This window comes from Corvus cornix, chromosome 14 (assembly GCF_000738735.6).
Source record: "Corvus cornix cornix isolate S_Up_H32 chromosome 14, ASM73873v5, whole genome shotgun sequence".
NCBI lineage: Eukaryota > Metazoa > Chordata > Aves > Passeriformes > Corvidae > Corvus > Corvus cornix.
This window is the reverse complement of record NC_046344.1, coordinates 15,892,459-15,914,790: the sequence shown is the minus strand read 5'-3', so window position 1 is coordinate 15,914,790 and position 22,332 is coordinate 15,892,459. Positions and strand designations below refer to the sequence as shown.

Genomic DNA, 22,332 nt, shown 5'->3' with positions numbered 1-22,332 from the left:
CAGGGCCGGGACTCCGCCGGGCTGCGGCACTGCGGGGCCCCGTACAGCGCCGAGAACCCCCGAGCCGGCTCTGCGGGGCGGTGGCAGCGAGCCGGGCCGGGCCGAGCCGGGCCGGAGCGCTGAGCGGCGGCGGCTGGAGCCGCCCGGGGACGGGAGCGGGGCTCGGCGGCGGGCGGGCGGCCCCACCGCGGGGACGTCCCGTTCTCGGCGGTGAAAGGATGGAAAGGGAAATAAAGGGAGGGTGAGTGCGGGGGGAGAGGGAGGAATAAAAAGCAACGAGGGAGGGAGCGGCGGGGAGGAGAGCGGGAGCCCGGAGCGCCGGGAAGTTGGGAGCGCAGCTTACCGCGGCCGGGCAGGTAGCGGGGCCGGTCTGGGCGACAGGTCCGGGAGCGGCGGCGAGAGGAGCCGGGGCCGCGGCGGGGCGGACGGCGGGCAGGGGTAGCTCCTTCCCGGTGCTGGCCGCAGCACGAAGAAAGGAAAAAAAGTGAAGAAAAGGGTGGTGGGGGGAAAGCAATGATAACAAATTTCCAGGGAATTGTGCGTCGGGGACAAAATAAAGCGAAATAGTGGAAAGCGGGAGCGCTGCTCCCAGCGGTGCGGGCGGGTCCCAGCGCCGTGCCCGCAGCCGGCCGCGCTCCCGCCCGCTCCACCGTACCGCCCGCGGCTGCTTCGGCTGCGGGAGGGAGGGGGGAGGCGGCAGGGGAGGGCGAAAAGGAGAGGAAAGGGAAAAGAAAAACACCCCTTAAAAAAAAAAAAAAAAAAAAAAAACAAACACCAAAAACCAAACCGAAAAGAAAAGCAAGAATTGGAGAAACTGAGCCCCAACCGCCGCCTGGACGCGGAGTAAAAAGGCTCCAATAAATCCCGGGTTGAAAAGAAGGGAAAAGTCACCTCCCCGAGGAAATCAGAAGCAGATTTCGAGCCATTTAATCACATGCAGGGAGGTGTGTGCGTGTGCGCCGCCCGCCGCCGCTGCCAGCCCTGCCTCCGCCCTCCGCCCCGCCGGCAGCCCAGCGGGCAGGGCCGGAGCCGGGCGGGAAGCGGGGCCGCCCCGAGCCCTCCCGCCGGCCAGCGCCGCGGGGGTCCCGGTGGCCGCGGTCCCACCTGCCACCCGGCCAGCCCCGCCGCATCCCGGGAGTTCGCTCGGCCCGCAGCGGGTCCATCCCCGCGGAGTGCGGGTGGCTGCGGGCCGGAGCCCACCACGCCGAGGGCTCAGCGGTGCCGCGGTCAAGGCAGCTGGTTATTCTCCCTCTGCTTCGCAAAGCAAATGAGGCATTTACCAGGAGGGAGCAGCTCCTCTTATGGAGGAGGCTGGAGTCTCCGCTCCATCCCGTGGTGCAGGGACTTTTCACGCGCTGTTGCACCACAGTCGCCCTGATTTTTGGGTAGGGAGAGAGAGAAGCGGGGCACTTCCGTGCCCAGCACAGCTGCCTCCGGCCTGGTCCCGGGGGGCTGCTCCGCTATCCCCAGGCCACCTGCGAGCGGGGCACGAAAAAGGTGAAACTAATTTAATCAGTTTGTGCGAGGCGGTGGAGGAGAGCAGGAAACCCGGACCTGGATTCCCTCCTGCACTGGGGCCGCGTTCACAGCCCTGCAGCCCCCACATCTGCCAGTTTGGCCTGGGGAACATCCTCTTGTAAAAGCCCTTGCAATGGATGTGAGGACTGAAGACAGCACCGGAGGTGGGAAGAAGGGCAAGGTGCCAGCACAGTGCCCACCCGTTACGTTCAAAGCCCCCACCCACCATCACCCCACTCCCGGGGGACTCCCGGTTACCCACATCCTGTTGCTCTGGGGCAGCAGGTTGCAGGAGCAGCTCTCCCAGCCGGCTGGCAGATGCTCGCTGAAGGAGCAGACCCCAGCTGGCTGCGAGCCCCAAGGGAATTGCTGTTTGCTGCTCTCTGCCTTGTTGCACTAAACATGTTTCTCCCCCTATTCCAGCAGCGGGGACGTGGATAAACAAGGGTAAAGCCACCAGGTGACAGGACAGAGGAGACCCAGGCCATGAGCAGGGGAACATCAAGGCTCCAAGTCCAGTGCTACAGGTGTCTTGTAGCCCCCCTGTCTCTCTCAGGGACACTTGTGCATTTGGAGAGCTGGGCAGTCAAGACAGAAGCCACAAAAGCAGCCCCAATGCAGATCCCAGATGAGAAGCAAGTGCAGGACCAGTGTTTGCTTTGCGTGGGATCAGATCAGACTGCAGGGCAGAGCAAGGGCCAGGGTTGTCAGGACAGTGTGGGTGGCACCAGGGACAGGCTGGGATGATGAAGGCAGTAGGGCACAATGGGGCATGGCTAGAAGATCCCAAAGTGACACAAAGCAGGAATTGTCCAAGGGATGGACCGGAAGGCTTTTTCCTCACCAGGAAACACAAGGACAACCATGAACATGAGCTGTGATACTGAGCCAGCCTGGCCTGGCTGCTCCAGGGTGGTGCTGAGCTGGGGGGGCTGCATCATCACAACCTCAGGGCTGCTGTTTTCACACCCATTGGACCCCCACCATCCTGTGACCCAAACATGATGTTAGAAGTCCTGGCCACTGTATGGAAAAGTTTGGGGACTGCTGTCCACAGGCCTCACATCAGTGAAAGCCCAGCTGAGATGGACAGAAGCTGTTTCCTGAATCCCTGTTTCCCCTGTTCCCTCTTTGCAGGATGGAGAGCCTGAGAGAAAGATGTGAATCGGGGTTTGGCAAATGGGAGTGCTACAGACATTAGCAGGGATGGAACACTCACTGAGGCAGGAATCAGACTGTGAGACCCTGTTGGTGTTCCTCAGCATGCTGACATCACCCAGTGCTCACTGCCTTCCTGGGCAGATCTGTCAGGGCTGGGAGGAGGAGAAGGCAAGCACGCTGTGTGGTTTGTCACCCCGCTGTCTGCAGGAAGCTCTGTCCATTGCAAGCTCCCATTCTGTATCCATTCCTGCTCCCTGTGCCTCATGAAGGCACAGCACTTGGTGCCAGCCAGGCCTCCCAGTCAACAAAGGATTGCTGACAGGACACAGACATCCACAAGCTGTTGGAGCAAAAGCACCGGCACCAAGTCAGCTGGGGCAGATACAGAGTTGTAGAATGGGTTGGAGGGACCTTAAAAGATCCTCCAGTCCAATCGCACAGCAGGGATATCTTTCACTAGACCAAATTGCTCAGGCCCCCATTCAAACTTGAGCACTTTCAGGGACAGTCCAGCCACAGCTTGTCTGGGCACCCTGTGCCAGGCCCTCACCACCCTCACAGGGAAGAATTCCTTCCCAATACCCCATCTAACCCTGCCCTCTGGCAGTGGGAAGCCATTCCCCCTTGTCCTGTCACTGCAAAGTCCCTCTCCAGCTCTGTTGGAGCTACTTTAGGAATTGGAAGGGTCTCTAAAGCCTTCCTGGAGCCATCTGTCCCCCAGGCTGATGCCCCCTCCTGCCCTCTGTACCTCGCCCCCCTTCCCTCCCCCTGCAGCACACGATCAAAGCCAGCCCAGCCCTGCAGAGGACTCTCTTGGCCATTGCCTTCTGCCCACAGAGTGGCTTGGACACAGCACCGGACACCCCCCGAGCCCCCAGACACCCCTCTGAGCCCCCGGACACCCCTCTGAGCCTCCGGACACCCCCCTGAGCCCCCGGACACCCCCCGAGCCCCCAGACACCCCCCTGAGCCCCGGACACCCCCGAGCCTCCGGACACCCCTCTGAGTCCCCGGACACCCCTCTGAGCCTCCAGACACCCCTCTGAGCCCCCGCACACCCCCCTGAGCCTCCAGACACCCCTCTGAGGCCCCGGACACCCCTCTGAGCCCCCGCACACCCCCTGAGCCCCCGGACACCCCTCTGAGCCTCCAGACACCCCTCTGAGCCCCCGGACACCCCTCTGAGCCCCCGCACACCCCCCTGAGCCTCCAGACACCCCTCTGAGGCCCCGGACACCCCTCTGAGCCCCCGCACACCCCCCTGAGCCCCCGGACACCCCTCTGAGGCCCCGCACACCCCCCTGAGCCCCCGGACACCCCTCTGAGCCCCCAGACACCCCTCTGAGCCCCCGGACACCCCCGAGCCCCCGGACACCCCTCTGAGCCCCCGGACACCCCTCTGAGCCTCCGGACACCCCCCTGAGCCCCCGGACACCCCCGAGCCCCCGGACACCCCTCTGAGCCCCCGGACACCCCTCTGAGCCTCCAGACACCCCCTCTGAGCCCCCGGACACCCCCGAGCCCCCGGACACCCCCCTGAGCCCCCGGACACCCCCGAGCCCCCGGACACCCCCCTGAGCCCCCGGACACCCCGAGCCCCCGGACACCCCTCTGAGCCCCCGGACACCCCTCTGAGCCCCCGCACACCCCCCTGAGCCCCCGGACACCCCTCTGAGCCCCCGGACACCCCCCGGGCCTCCCTTGGTCGGTGCGCGGCGCTCGCGCGCCCCCTGCCGGCCCCGCCGCTCCAGCGCGGGTCCCCGCTCCGCACCGGGGCCGGGCTCGGCCGCTGGCGACGGGCGCGGGATGCGCGGTGATACCGGGGCCCGGCACCCCGCGGCTCGCTCGCTTGCCAGAGGATTCCAGCTGTAATCCAGCGCCCAGCCCCACCGAGGAAGGAGAGCGGGCAGCACCGGCCCCATCCCGGTGTGTCGGAACGGCTCCTTGGGGTGGAGGCTCGTGTTCCCAGACAAGCAGGGAAGAGACCCTACCTGCTGCCTCCCCACGTCGTTCTTTAACCTCCTCACTAGAGAAGGAAGAGGTTTACTGCCAGAAGGGAGGACTCCTTCCTTTGCCTGGTCCCACAGGCCCCTCTCCCAGTGCAGTAAGAGAGAGGGATCCCATTTCAGCCACTGGGTCATCTTTAGGATGACTCCATAATTCTCATGTTTCCCTTCTTTCTGTGCTATTTACTCTTCCGAGGGCACCTCACCTGCCTCCCTTTTGGGACTATCAGTCTCCTGACAGGCACATCTCTCTTCCCACCCTGTGCTCAGAGTCTGTTCCCACACATGGTTTCTTCTGGAGTGCAGGTCACAGCAGCTGTTCCCAGGAACTGAAATGTGGCCTTGCAGGGAGGTACAGACACCCTCCTCGTGGGGTGTGCTTTGCCCAAGGCATGCTGCCATGCTCTGTCACACCAGTGGCTTGGGGCTCATCTGAGCCTCAGCAGCCCTTGGGGGTCTGTTCCCTGCACCCTGACTCTCGTGCTCACCACCAGCCTTCCTGCAGGCCCAGTGCATCCATGGTGCATTTGGGTCCCTCCTCTTGCTCTGCACAGCCTGGGAACAGAGATGTCCTGGGCTGCCTCCCCAGCCTGGGGTCCAGATGCTGGCAGCATCCAGGGTTTGAGCACTGTGGGGATATGGGGACAGCCCAAACAGGCCCTCCCCGGGGACCAGCAGCCCTGCTCTGCACCACAACAGCTCTTCTCTGCCGCCCAGAAAGGTCAATAGGGGCAGGTCACCCTGGTGGAGACAGGGTCTCTTTGTTGAAAGGTGTGCAGTGAGTGTGGCTTGGGGAAAAGGAACCAACAAACCCCAGCATGTAACTGCATATAACACATAGAACCACTGCACTGACAGTGTGTGGGCTTTGCCCTGCCCTGCCCCTGCTCACCCCAGCGTGAACATCGCACAGGTCAGGCACAGTGCTGGAGCTTCAGCCCCAGGCCAAGGTGGGGCAGCCCAGGGGACTGCAGTCCTCTAGCAAGGTGGAGCCGGGCAAGGCTGGAGAGAACCTGCAGCAGTGTGTGCTGAGGCCATGTTCTGGTGTCGTTGCCATTCGCGGTCTTGGGCTGGGGGATGCTGTAGAAAGACGCTCCAGAGGCCAAGGACAATGTGCAAGACGGCCCCCAAACACGCTCCATTTGCCCGGGAAGTGGCAGGTCTGCAGGCACTCCAGCTCCTGCTCTTCTAGCACATCTTCAGCTCTATATTGTCACCCTGTGGCTACTTTTAGCCCATGGCAAAGGGACTTGCATGTCCCTGCTCACAGTGAAAACATTCCTGGCCAATGCCGAATGTGATGAGCGTGTCCCCCTATCCAGCAAGCAGCTGGGGTCAGGAACTGATTTTGTGCCTCTTTCTCTCTCATCAGCTTCCTGAGCTGCAAGACCTAAGCCTGGCCCTCTCCTGAACACGCTTTGGTTCATCTTTAACTGCTTCCATTCCCACATCACTGCCGTGGCTGTGTGTGCAGACGGCCTAAGAATGTCACCCCCACACCTTACACTCCCGTCTGTGCTCTGCAGTGACCGCTACGGCACCAGCATGTTCCTTCCCCACGGCAGGCAAAGGGACAAGCGTGTCCCCAAGGGCGCGATCGCAGCAGCCGCGGGACCGTCGAGCCCCGGGGAGCGGCGGGTGCGATCCCGGCCCGGCCCGGCCCGGCCCGGCGGCCGCGAGGTGGAGCCGCTCCCCCGCAGCTGGGGCCGCTCGCTCTTCGCCGGGGAGAGGCTCCGGCAGCCGGGAGCGGGCGGATCGGAGCAGCGGGATAAGCCGGTCCCACGCGGGCGCTGAGAGTTGAGTGTGTGTTCCCATGGGCAGGAGGATGCTGCGCCTGCCCTGTTGCCATCGGGGGAAGGGTGCTGTGCTTGTCACAAGTGGGAGGATGCTGTGCGTGTCTCGCACGCCTTATGTCACGGCAGGAGCCTCGGGATGCTCTCGGGGCAACGGCGCCTCTCAAGGAGGCACAGCTGCCCGCCAGCAGCACCTCTGCTGAGCGGGATTATGTGGATGCAGAGTGAGGGTTTCTCCTGAGAAGCATCTCACCTGAATTTTAAGAGCTGTTTTCCAGGGGCCCAAGTGCTGTTCAGGGCCCGGAAGTCAGAAGCAAAGTTTAGCTTTAGCACAAGGGGCTCTTTTAATAAACCTCATCAGCTACCACAACATCCTCATGTGCTGAGGACCCCGCTTCCGTCTGCTCCGGTTTCCCGGCTCCAATCCTTGTGCGGGGATCGGAAGGACTTGGGCGGTGCTCTCTCGCACCGGAGGAATGTGAGCCCTGCCGGCTGGCAGATAACACCTCGTCCGCAGCGTTCGAGGAGCAGGCGTCCGCCGCAGAACGATGTTGCAATCGGAGCACAGCGTGTGCCTGGTGCTTCAGGGGTGTTCCCAGCGAGACACCAGGGGAGGAGGTCCACAAACTTGCCTGGCAGATGGAGGCTGTCCTGCGTGAGCCGGGAGCAGCTTGCTAGGCAGCCTCTGGCATGGCTGGGGTTGAGGTTTGGCTGGCGTCGTTTGCTCCAAACCAATTCAGTATTTGGGTAGATTTGGGCTGGGATTCCAGAGAGCCTCAGCAGCTTGGGCTGTGCTTCTGCTGCTCAGCTGGGCACGGCATGGGGGGCCCTTGGTTGCCCGAGGATTGGGGGCCCCAGCCTGCTGCTGGGACCATGAGTTGCAGCCCATGTCTCCAAGGCAGCAGGGCTTGCTGCTGCTCAAACTTGCCTCCAGCAGCTCCTGTGTCTCCAGAGCCTGCCCAGTTGCAAGCAGCAGCAGCTACTGTGATATAAACAAATCCCTGTTTTTTGAAGTGGTGGTGGGATTGAAGTGCCTGCTTCCTTGTCCTCTTTGGGAGTGCAGGCACATGGGCAGGCCCGTAGGGATGAAGGCAATTCACAGCCCCAAACTTGCCAGAGCTCCTGGAGTGTTTGGACAACGCTCTCAGCCACATGGTGGGAACGTTGGGGTGTCCTGTGCAGGGCCGGGAGTTGGACTCCATGTTTGGGGGCCATTTCCAGCTCAGGAGATTCTGTGGATTCTGTGAATTCCTGTGAGGCAGCAGAAGCGTGAGCATATGGTCAAATGCACGCGTCTGCACTTCTCCAGTCCTCCGGATTGTGTGGGGAGGTCATCCCTCCACTGCCTCTGCTGATGATCTGGGGCTGAGCTCCCAGTGAGGGAGGAGCCCAGGGGGTCCCTTGGTGTAGCCATGTCAGAGCAGGTGGCACAGGCCTTCCTGAATCAACTAAAGGCCTTTGTCTGAAGCTGTCCTGAAAATGAGTCTTTCTGAAAGGTGGTGGTGGTACCTGGCTGGCAGCCAGATGGCTGGGGGAAGAAGGGGTATTGAGAGGAAGGGCTGGAACAAAGGGCTGGGAAGGAGGGACCAGGGTGAACAGTGAGAGAAGGAAGGCAGGAGAGGAGAGGTGGGAGGGAGGGAAGGGAAAGAAGCTCATAGGAAAACATGGTGTGAAGAGGGAGAGAAGGACGGTTTGGGGGGTTGGGGGGAAGAGAAACACACAGAGAGTTTTGTAACAACTTAAATTCATTCCAGACAATGTCCAAGGAGCTCTGGCAGCACGGGTTGAAACTAACCCTGCCTTTGATTTTATGAGTTCATTATATGTTGTTTGGGACAGTGATTCATGCATCTTGGCTGCTTCACATTTTCCCTTGTGTCACAAATGAAGAGGGGACCACGAGATGGATTCTTTGGATGGAAAGTATTCCCTCAATTGTTAGGTAGATGTCTCTGCCATCCAGAGATCCCAGGAGAGTGGTCTCCTGGGTTGCCCCAGCTCCCTGCACAGCACACACAACCTCTGTGCCTCGTGTCTTGCTCCCTCTTAAAGGGAAAGCACTGGGAATGGCTGGGCAGAAGGAGGTGAGAAGATGCCCAGTGGTGGCCACGTATGTTCTGCGCCTGCCCTTTGCTGCAAAACCCAGAATGGGCCAGAGGATGGACCACTGGGACAGCTCAGACCTGTGTCAGGAGGATATCCAGCCACCAAGGACGGTCCTGTGACCAGTGTCCCAGAGCCCATCTCTGCAGATGGTGAGGGAGGGTGCCCCGAGGTCACCATCCCAGCTTGGGGACCACGCTGGGGTCATGCTGTGAGTGCTCCTCAGCTCCATCCCCATCCCAAGAGCATCACTGCACTTACAGGTTGCCACTGCTCAAAGGTGCGAGGCACTGGATGAGCTACAGGGAAAACCATTCACGAATGGGTTGGTGGCTCCCAGACCATTTTGGTTGGGAATATTTACAACCCTAATAATGGGCCCTGGTCAGAAAAGTAACAAAACCTGCCCAAGCCAGCATCAAAGTTTCTATTGCAGCTTATTGAGAAACACCAATGACTTGGTTGGGTATTGTTACTAGTTTTAGCTTTTTGTGTCATTTCAGGCTTTCCAGTCTCACAATTTTCAAAAACATATTGGTAGAGAAAATACAGGCCTTCGAAACTGGACACCAAAAGCTCTTTGCCTGGCATTTTCTGGTTTTGATTTAAAGTTTCTCTTCTAAATGAGATGAAGTTCAGCAAAGTGTTATATTTTGACCAGAAAGGCATTTTTCAGTGTGGCTGGTCCTGGCCTGAGCCCTGTGAAATGTCAGGGCTTCTACCATGGCAAGCTGTGACCAGCCTGCAGAGCTTCCCATGCTGCTGTACCTTACACTGACCAGTGGGAAAAGGCCTCGAAGATCCACACACTTATTGGGGCATGGAAACCTTTACAGCGGCCTGAAGTAGCTGGAAAGGAGAGCTGAGACTTTCTTACAAGCTTGCTCTAGTGCTGGATGAGCTTCATGTGGACTCCCAGGTAGAACCACCACGCAGAAACCCATCTTGAGATGAGGACAAGAAGCACTGAGGTGGGGTGGCTGAAAGCTCGGAGTCTGGTGGGGGGGAGCAATAGCCCAGCCCTGCAAGCCCCAATCTGCCCTGCTCCACCTGAGTTCCAGAGACCCACGTACCCCACACTGCCTCCTTTCTTTAGGCCTGGGCTCAGGCGCTGCTGGTCCTGCAGGGAGACTCTTCTGAGGATACAGCACAGTCTTTATTCTGCTGGGATTGCAGGCCAGCATCTTTCCCCAGCACAAGTTTCACTTCAGGAAAATGAGGGTTGTTTTTTTTGTTTGTTTGAATGTTGTTGTTTTTAAAGAGAGTTCTTAGGAAAAACACTCGCTGAGATGGATCAGCTCATTTTCGAAGTTATCCTGAGGCAAAAGGCAGAGGGTGTGGGCTGCGATACACACCCACATCTGTACAATGAGGAAGGCAACAGCACAAAGCAAAAACAATTGCATGAAAAGCTTTCCAACAACAAAGTTTGCAAACCCGCAGAGCCCAGGCTATTTCTTGTGGTCGGTGGGTAAGAGTTCCCAGATAATAGGGCCTGACAATGGAACAATGGGGGCCGAAAGACGCGGTTCATGATTAGGAGTTATATAACAGCGGCTGGCATTTATTAATAACACTCGTGTTGGGCTTCATTTTCTTAGTTAGCACTTTTCAGGTTCAGAGCACTTCACAACCCCAGGCCATTTCGTATTGGATGCTTGGCATGAGGTGACCTGGAGCAGTAGGAACAACCTTCATGCCTATTTCTCTTGCAGACCTTACAGGGGAGAAAGGAAAATGGCAAGCAATGGGCTTTCACTGGCTATTTGGGACCTTTCCTGTACCCCAAAGCCATGGGGTGGAGTAAGATCACAAATGAACATCATTTGGGAAACAGAGTTTTCTGGGATGTGTTACTGAACCTTAATGCTTACAAAGTGCTCCTTTTCCTGGAGAACGAGAAAAACTGGGACTTTCATTGGGACACAGGAATAAGGTTGGGTGTGATCCCAAATGGGAACCAGCCCTGGAGGAACGGTCCGACCACAGCCAGCCGGCAGTGTTGGCATCTGCCTTCTGGCACAGCTCTGGGAGCAGGAGTGAGACATCCCACACAGACAACCCCGATGCTGCCTACCACGTCCTGGGACAGGCTGGTTGGAGCACTAGGGATGGCTGTGCCTGGAGGATGTACCCGGGGCAGGCTGGGCTGGGACAGAGGCTTCCTGTGGCCGGCTCTCATGAGACCCTGACGCAGAGCAGCAGTCATCCCGCCGGCACAGGGGATGAGCGGTCCAGTCTGAACAGGTTGTCTCCTTCTGGTCTGGCTATTTATTGCTCCTCTGACTGTTGCTCATGGTATGTGCTGACCGCTCAGCCTGCTCATGAAAAACAAGAGAATTCCCGTCCAAGCTCTGGTGCCAAGCAGGCAGCGACGCTTTTCTTCTGAGCAGGCCTGAGAACCTCTCCTCAGCCCTGGGAGGCAGATGTCTCAAAAGCGGCTCAGACCTGGGAAAGTTGTGGTCCAGGATCAGGCTTTGGCCTCAAACACCCAAACAGCTCATCAGACTGTCTGCTCCAGAGGCAGAACCAGCACAGGCAGGAGAAAAACCTGCCTGTGTGCATGGAGCCGAAAGCAGAGGGCCTCGTGGCCCCATGGCTTTACTCCTAACCAGGAGGCATGGGAGAGCTGCAGATTCCCACAGGGGAACACGGCAAGGAGAAGGAGGCAGGGCTTGCACCTACAAGGGATAGGACCTTGTGCCTTTTTCCACTGGTTCTGGAAGTGCATGTGCTCCAGTGAGCAGTCCCGAGGCAAGGAAATTCACACTTCCAGCAGTTCCTCTTTAGGAAAGGCCTGGAGATGCTGAGCAAAGCCAAGGGCAAAGAGCCACCCCAGGGCCAGCCCTATGACAAGCCCCAGGAGTCCTGGGGAGGTGCCTGCACAGCCTGACTGGAGGCACAGGGCTGTGGTGCTGAAGTGATTCCCAGAGCCCGTTGAGCAGTAGCCAAGCTGATGCATCCTGTAAGGAGGAAACGTCTTCTTTTTTGTAAGATCGAAATCATTCACATCTGTCCCGATGTGCCTGCCTGCACAGGAGAGATCATGAGATAACAGATATCATGGCTCTGGTTTTTTTTCACTTGGTCTCTCAGAGATGCTGGCAGCACCAGGAGCAATTTTAGCACTTGTAAACCATCCTCCCACATGGGAAAAACCTCCCACGCCACCGGCTAATGCTGTCTGGTGGAGAGCAGATTGCACTCCAAATGCCAGAAGCATCGACGGTTTGGGGATTCTGCTCACTGGAAACCATCTGCCAGTCGATGGCTTATCAACTCTTCTTCCTCAAAAGGGTTTGGGGCTCGCCCCTCAGACTGGTCCCTGCACATCCTCGCAGCCCTTTGGTGCCTGCATGCCAAGTGGTGTGTGAGGCAGGGACAGCACGGTGCCAGAGGCTCAGCGCCCAGGCAGGGCTGCTAGCAGGGGTCACTGGTGCCACACAGCTTGGGCTGGGTTCCTCTCAGCTCTTTGGCTGCAGAATGTATTGCTGGTGGTGTCAGGGAAACCAGGGTGTTTCCTGGGGTTCATGTCTCCTCATGGGTCTGGCTCAGGTTTGGGAACCTCAGTCCTGGGGCTTCTTCCTGCTCCTCCTGTGTGCCTTCCTGCACAGCTGGGGTGGATGGCAACCAGGCTGGATCAGGGGGACCCCACACAGCATGACCATGTCATGGCCATGCTGAGTGACACGGCTACTAAAGGGGAACAGTGCCCCTCAAGCCCCCAGCCCAGGACATCTGGCCCTGATGATCACTGGTGGGCTGCCCAGGACAGCCCTGCATATGGGATCCAGCTGCCTGTGCCTGACTCCAGGTGAGGCAGGATGAGGTGAGACTGGCTGGATGAGACAAGCAGCCAGGGGAGATGATGAGAGTAATTTCAGACCTTTTAAATCAAGACTTAGATGTGCCCTTTGCTGCTGAGATTGAAATCAGGACCCTCCTAGCTTCAAAGACAGTGAGCATTAAAGGTCAGATTTCTTTGCTGTATGTCCAAGGTGAGAGCTATAGCCAGAACTGTCTGACAGCACACTGTTACAGGCAGGAAAATCCTTTTGTTATCTGCCTTCAAGTACTGAACAGAAAAGGCTTAAATACAAATTAGTTTTTTGAGGGGAGAAATACCTACTGACCCAGGGAAGTTGATGAGGATTAAAACATTCTCCTCACACTTACTGGGAAAGGACCACGTCCACCATCTGGCCTGAAAGGAACTTCTGGTTCTTTTTTGGCACCCCAATCCGAATCCACAGCATCTATGGGTTCAAACTGGGTCAAAAGGCTCTGGTGCTGTCTGGGGGAAATCTCTAAAATCCCCATCATGACCTTTTCCCTACAATTTAATTTGATGGGAAATTGCACAGGCAGAAAAATAATATAGTTTCAAGGTAAGTTTGGTCTACAAAAATTTCCTGCCAATGGCAAATGCAGTTCATGGGGCTGTTTCCTTCTGGCATTTGTCTCTGCACCCATCTTTCATGCCTTCCCACCTCCAGATGAGGTGCATTTAACAGCATGGCCCTGGCTTAATGGCAGATGGTGCCAAAGCTGGTCTCTCTGGATCCTAGTGGCAGATACTCAATGGCTCATTTTGTGTTTCTCTGTCTGCTCTGCCTGTTGGAGGTTGGGGTTTTTTTGGACTTGTCCTTCTGATCATGGCCTGCACCTCAGAGATAGAATTGAAGAGCTTTTAAGAGAGGACAAGCTCCATGTTCTCTGAATCCATGGCCTGGGGATTCCCTGGCTGTGCTCCAACAGCTCTCAGGGCAGAGCAGAGCCCCCCTTGGAGCTCAGTGCCACAGAAGAGGAAAGGAAGAAGCAGGGCAGCGATGGTTGGGACTGCAACTCCACGGGGTTCGTTAGCAGGAATTAGTGCCTCATTTACCAGTGCACTCCTCTATGCCCAGAATTAAGTCCTCACATCCCATGTTTCAGCAGGTTTGCCCAGAGCATGTGAACAAGAGCTCTTATTCTCCTGTAAGGGCATCCACAGAGTCACCTCCTGCCCACACTACACAGGGGAGGAGGTTTGCAAACGATCTTTCTTAAGCAGATGTGCCACATAGTCCCTGCTAGCACTTTTTGATGAAAAATGGCATAAAAATATAAAATTTGGATGAAGAAGAGAGGGGAAAAAAACCTGACTGAATTTTCACAATTCCTTTCCTGGTTCCTGTCTCACTACAGTTGGTTGAATGTTTCTAAATTCAGCTACACTTCAAAAATTTCTGACCAAAAAACACAAGGATGTTTTTAGAAAAACGTTTCTCAGTTTTTCCCTTCTGGTTTGGCCATGTGTTTGACTCACTGAGAGGAGACTCCAGTTGGTTTTTCTGACTAGAACCACACTTTAAAGAGAACAGCCATTCCCTTAATTTGGGCTGATAAATCTCGCAGGCACAGATGAAGATAAATCACATTTTGAACCCGGAGTACAAATTCTCAGGGTTTAAACATTTGTGTGGTATTTGTTAAGCAATTTGAAGTGTTATTGAAGTAACTGAGCTGGACAACAGGGTTGGACCTGGCCCAGGACAACAACTGTGTACAGAGACTAGGCCTGTATGGAATAGGGATAGAGGGTCCTGGCTGAATCCCACTTCACTCGGAGCATTCATGGAGGGTATGTCCTTTCTTCTATGCAGGGTATCTTTGGTTGTGCTTCTTCCACTGCTCCCTTTGGGAGGATGGAGGGATGCTCTGTCAGCCCCCGTGGGAAGCCTTTATATTCCAGGCATGCTAAATCTCCTCATGAAGAACAAATTTTCTTCAGCCCAGAGGAGAGTCACGGAGGACTTTGGATTTCTTGTGTCTGTCTGCTGCTGTTGCTGCAGCCTCCAGAGGAAAAAGAGGCTCCTGCCACACTGGGGTGGCCCGAAGGGGACCCCAGGGTCAGCACTGGCTGCTGCAAAGCTGGAATTCCTGGAAAGCTGCTGCGTGTCCAACACGTGGCATCGCACCGGGGCACAAAGCTCCGGCTCTGCGCGCCCCGGCTGCTCCGCAGGACGGCACAGCTCCCTCGGAGGGACGAACTCCTCCCGGGCACCACCGCCCTGCGCCTTCCCCAGGGCACCTGGCAGAGGCTCTTTCACGTCCCATGGCCGGACGCTTGTGGTGGTGCGTTCCCTCCCGCCTCCAATGGAGGCACCTCGAGGTGCTCCGAGCCCTGTTCTGGGTACCGGGACCCTCGGGGCTCCGAGCCCTGTGGCGGTGCCGGGACCCCGCAGGACCCAGCGGGGCCGGGCCGGGCCGGGCGGGTCCCGCCTGCCCCTCGCCGCCGCCAGGTGGCGCCGCCCTCCCGGGTCAGCGCGGGGCCGGGGCCGGTGTCGGTGGTGGGGCCGGTGTCGGTGTTGGGGCCGGGGCCGGTGTTGGGGCTGGTGTCGGTGTTGGGGCCGGGGCCGGGGCCGGTGTTGGGGCCGGGGCCGGTGTTGGGGCCGGTGTCGGTGTTGGGGCCGGGGCCGGGGCCGGTGTTGGGGCCGGGGCCGGTGTTGGGACCGGGGCCGGTGTTGGGGCCGGGGCCGGTGTCGGTGTTGGGGCCGGGGCCGGTGTTGGGGCCGGTGTCGGTGTTGGGGCCGGTGTCGGTGTCGGTGTTGGGGCCGGGGCCGGTGTTGGGGCCGGGGCCGGGGCCGGTGTTGGGGCCGGGGCCGGTGTTGGGACCGGGGCCGGTGTTGGGGCCGGGGCCGGTGTCGGTGTTGGGGCCGGTGTCGGTGTTGGGGCCGGGGCCGGGGCCGGTGTTGGGGCCGGGGCCGGTGTTGGGACCGGGGCCGGTGTTGGGGCCGGGGCCGGTGTCGGTGTTGGGGCCGGTGTCGGTGGTGGGGCCGGTGTCGGTGTTGGGGCCGGGGCCGGTGTTGGGGCTGGTGTCGGTGGTGGGGCCGGTGTCGGTGTTGGGACCGGTGTCGGTGTTGGGACCGGTTTCGGTGGTGGGGCTGGTGTCGGTGTTGGGGCCGGGGCCGGTGTCGGTGGTGGGGCCGGTGTCGGTGTTGGGACCGGTGTCGGTGTTGGGGCCGGGGCCGGTGTCGGTGTCGGGGCCGCGCTCACGGCAGGGCCGGGGCAGCGCTCTCGGGTGGGGCCGCGGCAGCGCGGACAGCACCCCCGTGGGGCTCCGTGAGGACGGGGGGCAGTGCCATGCTGTGTCTGGCCAGTGGTCTCTTCATCACCCCCCGTTGGGGCTCCCAGTGCAGTGTCCGGCAGCAGGAAAAGCGCCCGTGTTCCCGCTGAGAAGCCACGTCCCAGCCCGGTCCATCAGCCTGGGCAGAGGGCACCTCTCGGTACAATTCAGCTCTGTTGGGTACCACGATGTCACAAACACCATCACAACGTCCTGTATTAGTGTCCTTCTTCATCCAGCTTCATGGCTATGCGTTGACCCACATGCTGCCTCTGCTGGCTCAAACAGGTGTCCAAGAGGATTGGGGGCTGCAGTTCCCGGGTGGGAAGGGAGGAGACAAAAGTAGGCTCTTTCCTAAAATATGGTCAAAGAGCAGAACACCAAGTGCAGCTCAGTGCTTAATCTCGGCTCCAGGATGAAATATGGTCTCTGTCCCAATAAAGTAGATAAACTGAGCCAAGTCCTTTGTTAGTACCATCTCCTGGAGAGAAAGTGTCTTTTGGCAGCAAATGTGATGGAAACAGACCAGACAGTGCTTGAGGACACAGCCAGTCTCAGAGGGGATCTGACGGCTCTTGCACAACCCTCCAAGAAGCTTAGGGACTCGAACACCTGTACATGATCCAGCATCCATGACAAGGAACTTTTTTCTCTGGCACTGTTCTATTTCCCACCCCAGACTCAGAGCTGGCTCTCCAAAGGCGGTCCTGCCATGGCACCCAGGACTGCAGCCTTTACTTCCCTTCTCAGCCTTCCTGCTGCTCCACTCTGCCTCCTGATACCTCCCCAAAGGCTGCCTCCAAAGCAGCCAACGCTGAGACACCGGAACTGCAAGGAGCACTGGCCGTGCTGCTGCTCCTTGGGTGGGAGCTGCATCCTGGGAGCCCCAGGGTCCCTGCTGCCGACCCACAGCAGCTCTGGCAGCGCTGGTGCCAAAGCCTCAGCTTCTTTTAGTGGCATGCAAGACTTCCCCTGGGGAAAGGTCCAGATCTTACCTAAAGTCAGGGTCACGGGTCAGTGGGCTTGGCTGGGCACCTTGGTGTCATTCTCCAGCGTGGGGAAATGAGAGGTTTCCACGGACCATGTTCACAGGTGGCAAAGCACCCAGAACATGGCTGACCATGTCCCATATCTGCACACCCTTCACTCCCAGCTTCCAGATACAAGAAGGAGCCTTTCCCATCACCTGCTCTGTCATATCGCTGCGACCATGGGCTTGTGAGGGCTCCCCTCCCTTTTTAGGATATCAGTGTGATGCTGGAGAGCAGGGTCTCCTACCATATCCCAGCAGGGGGCCATGGGCCCTTGCTGGTCTGTGTCCTGCTCCAGGGTGCCCGGTAGGAGGCCAAGGTTCTTTGGGCAGGTAATTGAAACTCCTTGGGAGGAATGGTGAGGCCTACAAAGAGAGGGGCAGAATCAGTCCACTGAAATTCACTGGTGGGCTTGGATATGGCTGCAACAGCCACATCCCACACATCTGTTTCAGGGTTTGGGCCAGACTCATCCAGAGGAAAGAAATAAAATATGTAGACCGTTTTGCTGTTTGCAAACAGGCCCTGTTTTTTTGTGAATGGATTCATTCACCGTCCTCCTGAAAGGGGCATTTTAGCCAATGGCCGGTTCACAAGCACTGCCTCCCAGCTCCTCCTGATTTGCTCTTTGTGGCTCTGCCTCTCCGATTGGGCTCCCGGCGCCACATGACGCTGTCCCTTCTCCTTGATGGGGTGTCTGACACTTTTAGGCAGAATACCAAACAGCTAATGCCGAGGAGCAGCCATGTCCCTGGGATGCTGCTGCTGTTAATGTTTGGTTTTAATCACCAAGGGGGAGGGGAGGCTCATGCACGGCCTTTGCAGATGAGCCAGCAGCCCTTCTGACACCTCTGGAGTGCCAGGAGTAAAACCCTACACTCCCTTATGGAGAGGGGTCAGGGTCCTGCTCTGCCCAGCAGCAGCTGGGCATGTGGTTGGGTTTGCTTTCCATGGACACAGCGAAGGAGAACTGCAAAGGAGTGGGAAGGCATCCCGAGGTATGTCTTGCATAGAGGGAGCAGAACTCCCACCCTTGTACCTGGTAGCCCTGAGGAGATGGTGAGACGAGCCCTCAGGGCACACCTGTGGTCAGCACAGGATCACTGAGGTTGGGAAAGACCTCTGAGATCATTGAGCACTGTGCACCCCGGCACTATTAACCTCAGCATTGTGGCTTGATTTTCATTGTGGTGATGAACAAGGAGCTGGGGGTGCCTGAGGAAGTGGCTCCAGCTCAGCTGGAGCTCCCGACCAGCAGTGGTCAGCAGGATGAGCTCACCAATGACCTGCTGCTAGACCAAGCAGGGTGTGCAGAGAGTCTGGCTTTCCCTAATAGCTCCTGGTGGCCATGACAGGCTGCAAAGGTGAGGGACAGCAAATGCTCAGGATGGAGGAGGAGAGGAACACAATTTTGCATGTTGAGAAAAAGTTTAGTTTGGGCTTTAAAGTGTGAGGAGGCCAATTACTGCCTCCAGCCCATTCGTCTGCCTTTCTAGGAATGATGAGTGATGGGCTTAGGTCATCACCTGGGCTTGAGTCAGATATCTCCAGAGCTGGCACTAAATATCTGTGAACTCTACCCCCGTGAATCTGAGTTACCCTGGCAGAGCTGGCACGCTGACAGAAGCTGCATTCCTGGGCACCGGCCTTAGCTGAGGGGACACGAGCTAAACAGGGAGAGGCGGGGCAGAAATTGGGGATGAAATATGAAATACCCTTTGCCAATGGAGACAAAAGAGTTAATCTGCTGCTGGTTAAAACCGAACTGGGATGTGAAAGAGGAGTGGAAAGGTGACTTCATCCCATTGAATCAAATGTCAGGAGCCATCCTGAACTCATTCTCTCTTCCAAGAGAAACAGGACAATCTAAATCCGGGGTTCGTGCGTGGGAGAGCAATTCACCAAGCAATAGAAGGGCCTTGACATTCAGAAAGAAGAGATGGAGACCTCTGCAGACCTGAGAGAGGGGTTCTTTGCTTCAGCCAAGCTTTGTAGGGACTACAAGGAAGAGATCCAGCCAAGGGAGCCCCTGAACAGCACGTGGTGCTGGAGCAGGTGAGCTCTGGCCAGCGCTGGCTCTGGAGAGGAAAGCTGCCTTTGCTTTCCCGCCATGCCAAGGGACATGTGCCTGCAGGACATGGAGCATCCATTGGGTCCCATGGAACTTCCTCCATCACACGTGCTCTGCCCTGCCCGACGGAGAAGGGCTGATCCTCCAGCTAACCACCTTCTGCTTAAGCGTGGACGCTCAGTATGGAGAAGGGACACTGCAAAGCATGAGGCTCACTGCGGCTTCACAGGGCATGGGCACGGTTCCCCTGCCAACAGCGGGCGAGTGGAGGAGCAGCTGGGTGCCCAGGAGCGCGGGCGCACAGCCCTGTCAGGGAGTGTCCACGGCTGTGCGTGGCTTTTTGGCAGTGTAATGGCAGGCCGGACCCGAGTTAGAGGATGGCAGCCACGCTCAGTGCTCCAGCCTTTTTCCCAGGCCGTGACCCCAGAACACAAGGGGAAAGGCCCACGTCTTCAGAAGCTGGCACCCACCTCATCTCGGGGTTCTGCCGGTTCTGCCTGTTCTGCCCCCTTCCCCCTGCAGCTCATCCCTTAATCACAAGCAGCTTGGGGAGACAATGAAATAACCGCACCAAAGAACCAGCCTTGTTCCCCTTTGTCTTCCTCTCCTTTGAGGCTCGGCAGTTGAGCTGAGCCATCACGCCCATGGCCCGGCCGTCACACATCCGACTCACCGCCTCCCGGGGCAGCCAAACTCCTTGGCACGAGGGAACCGTGCATCAGCACGAGGTGACCGTGGTCCAGCGCTGTGGCAGACTGCAAGGCAGGGCCAGGTGGGCTGGCACACGCCCCACGGGACTGCCCTCTGCTCCCCAGCCCTGGCCCTCACCGAGCGCCTTAGCTCTCGGCTCTCATGCTTTCACCTCCAGACAAGCCATCATCTCAAGCGGGACCACTGAGATCTCCCCAGAGACGGAGGCAGCCCCCCTCCTCCCTCCAGCACATGGCATGGAGGCTCTTAGGCTGGTTTTCGCTGAGTTCACACAAATCTCGCCTTCCCCTTTCCCAACCCCCACTTCCCCACGCAACTGAACTCAGCCATTGAGCCCAGCGAATGGTTTATTTCCCAGGTTAGCACAAAGCAGGGGTCTCTGTGTGCCCCTGGAACCAGCAGAACAAAACGCACAAAGACGTTAGAGGGCCATTTGTAACCAAATCCCAACACACCAGATACTGTTGGGATTATGTCAGAAATATTTTCCCAGAATGCCTTCCCCCCATGCTCCCTCCTACAGATGTTCGGCCCCCACACCACAGATGTTGTTCCTCTTGCAAAATGAGCTTTCCCCTTTCTCTCCGAAATGCCCCTGATGTTTTGCACATTGTCTTTGCCGAGGTCTCCTTTTCACCCTGCGCTCTGCATCCCCCCTTCCTGGATCCCTCTGGTGGATGTGTGGAAAGGCCAACCTGCCTCCTCACGTGGGGATGAGAGGATGGCTGCAGGGCTCTGCAGGGATGTGGGCTACTGGATGTCCCTGTCCCGCTTGCCTTGTCCCCACCATGCCCATCTCAACAGCTCTGTTTCAGCTTCAATCTGTGTGTGACCTCCAGGCTCTGCTGGCCTGCTTCATGGGACTTGCTGGACCTCAGTCCCCTCAGACGACGATGGAGGGATAGGAGCCAGACCCCTTGGAGGGTCCTGGTGTCTTCCCGTGGGCTTGGTGTCATGCCGCTCTCCTGTGCTGCATGCCAAGCTGGAGGGGGCAGGGTCTCCTTGCTGCTCCGCGGCCGCCTTGGGGGAGAGCATCTCCTCACTGGCTGGGGCCTTCGGCTGCAGTTTGTTCCTCAGGGATGCCGGGCACGTTTCAGACACCAGAGGGAATGGCCAGACCTTCCCCTCCAGCACCAGCAGCCGACGCAGAACACGCAGGGGAATGGCCTGGCAGCCCGTCAGGGCCCCGCTCCAAGCCCTCTGACAGACCGGCAGACAGACAGGCAGACAGACAGATCTCCGTCGGCAGTGGGCTCGCACTGCCCGTGCCCCGCTCCCCGGTGCTGGGCTCCTCCCCAGCCCGGCTGTCGGAGCCTGCCCGAGCGGAGCCGTCCCGTTTCTGCCTTGCCCTGGCTCCACGAGCTCCGCTGGCCCCGCACAAGAGCTGAGGGCGCTCCACGGCACCGCAGGCTCTGCGGAGCCCCGCACACCCCCAGCGACGCCGCGGGCAGCGGTGCCGGGCCCGGGGCTCCGTGCGGCAGCAGGGCAGGGCGCGTCTCCATCCTTCCCTCCTTTGCTAGTACCGGCAGCCGAAAAAAAGCATTTGTTCCGACACACGCGGGGCTGCCAAGCTGTGTCAGGCGCTTTGATGGCCGGGGCAGTAACCTCGACCGCTTCCTCTGCCAGCAGGAGAGCCGAATCCAAGAGCCGCAGAGCATGGAATCTCGCAAGGACTTCAGATGACACCTCCAGTCCGGGACTTCGCAGCTCTTTTACGCGTTACGAGACATTTCTCTCCCGTCGGTGTTTTTCTTTCTCCCCAACAGGTTATACAGGCAAAGAAATCCCAGAGTGGGATCCTGGAGAGACAGAAACCGATGGAGCTGTCCCGACTTTTGGGGCATTTTGTGATTTGCACCAGCGTGGCCCAGGCAAAACCCTTTACTCATCACCTGCTCTGAGCAAGAATCCGAGTCTCCGCTGGTCTCCCAGGGAGCTGGAGTGCAGCACGGGGTTTTTCTTCAAAGATAGAGTTTATTGCTAAAAATGTTTTGATCAGTGATAGCTCATATTTACATTGATATGTTTTTAAAGGAATATTCAAGTAAACATTTCCAATAGTTTCTGGCATAATCTCTAGCTTTTTTTTTTTTTCCCTATACACAAACGTTAAAAATAAATAAACTGTACACAGAAAATTTCCTTTAACATCTCTACACGACTATATGTATTCCCACACAACAAAACAATTCCACTCTTTCATAGATTTGTACTTTTCTTTAAAATTTCCTTCTTAATTAATTGTTATACACTTAAAAAACCCTAGAGAGCTTGGCAAATTAGTTCAAACATCAGTGACAAGGTCTGAAGACAAAAAAAATACAGCACAGAGAAACAACCGTTCAGGGATGCTGCGGTTCTTGTTTTTCTTTTTTTACACCCCCTGCCCCTTTTCTCCTTTTGATAAAAACACCTTTACAAGAAATTTCTGCCCTTCCCTTCGGCAGGGAAGTGCTTGGGTTCTGTGGGGATGGGTTTAAAATGTGGTCCTATGTCTTTAAAATAATAATAATAACAATAATAATTATAATAATAATAAAAAAACAGCTGCGATTTCCCCCCCCCCTTTTCCTTTAAAATCTCTCTATTTACACGGCTGGTAGTTTTTTTTCCTTTTTTTTTAAGTTTTTTTTAATTTTCCTTTTGTTAGAAGGCTATATACGTATAAAAATAGACATCTGATTGTAGTGCTTTACTGTGCCTTTGGCCTGCCCTGCAGTTCCTGGGTTCGCTTTTCCCCCTTTTGAATAAAATAACATTAAAAGAAGTCCAAGGGAAAAAAAATAACCAAAAAAAATTAACAACAAAAAATCAAACAACAAAAAACCAA

The 22,332-nt window shown here is 57.3% G+C and overlaps 1 protein-coding gene across 1 annotated transcript in view; it reads right to left on the bottom strand.

Annotated features, from left to right (window-relative positions):
* Positions 1 to 942, bottom strand: part of NTN3 (netrin 3) — a 33,691-nt gene extending 32,749 nt beyond the window's left edge. Inside the window, exons 1-2 of the mRNA XM_039560588.1 lie at positions 892 to 942; positions 344 to 455 (exon numbers count right to left, since the gene is read on the bottom strand). The gene's annotated coding sequence lies outside the window, so the exon portion shown is untranslated. The remainder of the gene's footprint in view (positions 1 to 343; positions 456 to 891) is intronic.
* Between the last annotated feature and the right edge of the window lie 21,390 nt (positions 943 to 22,332).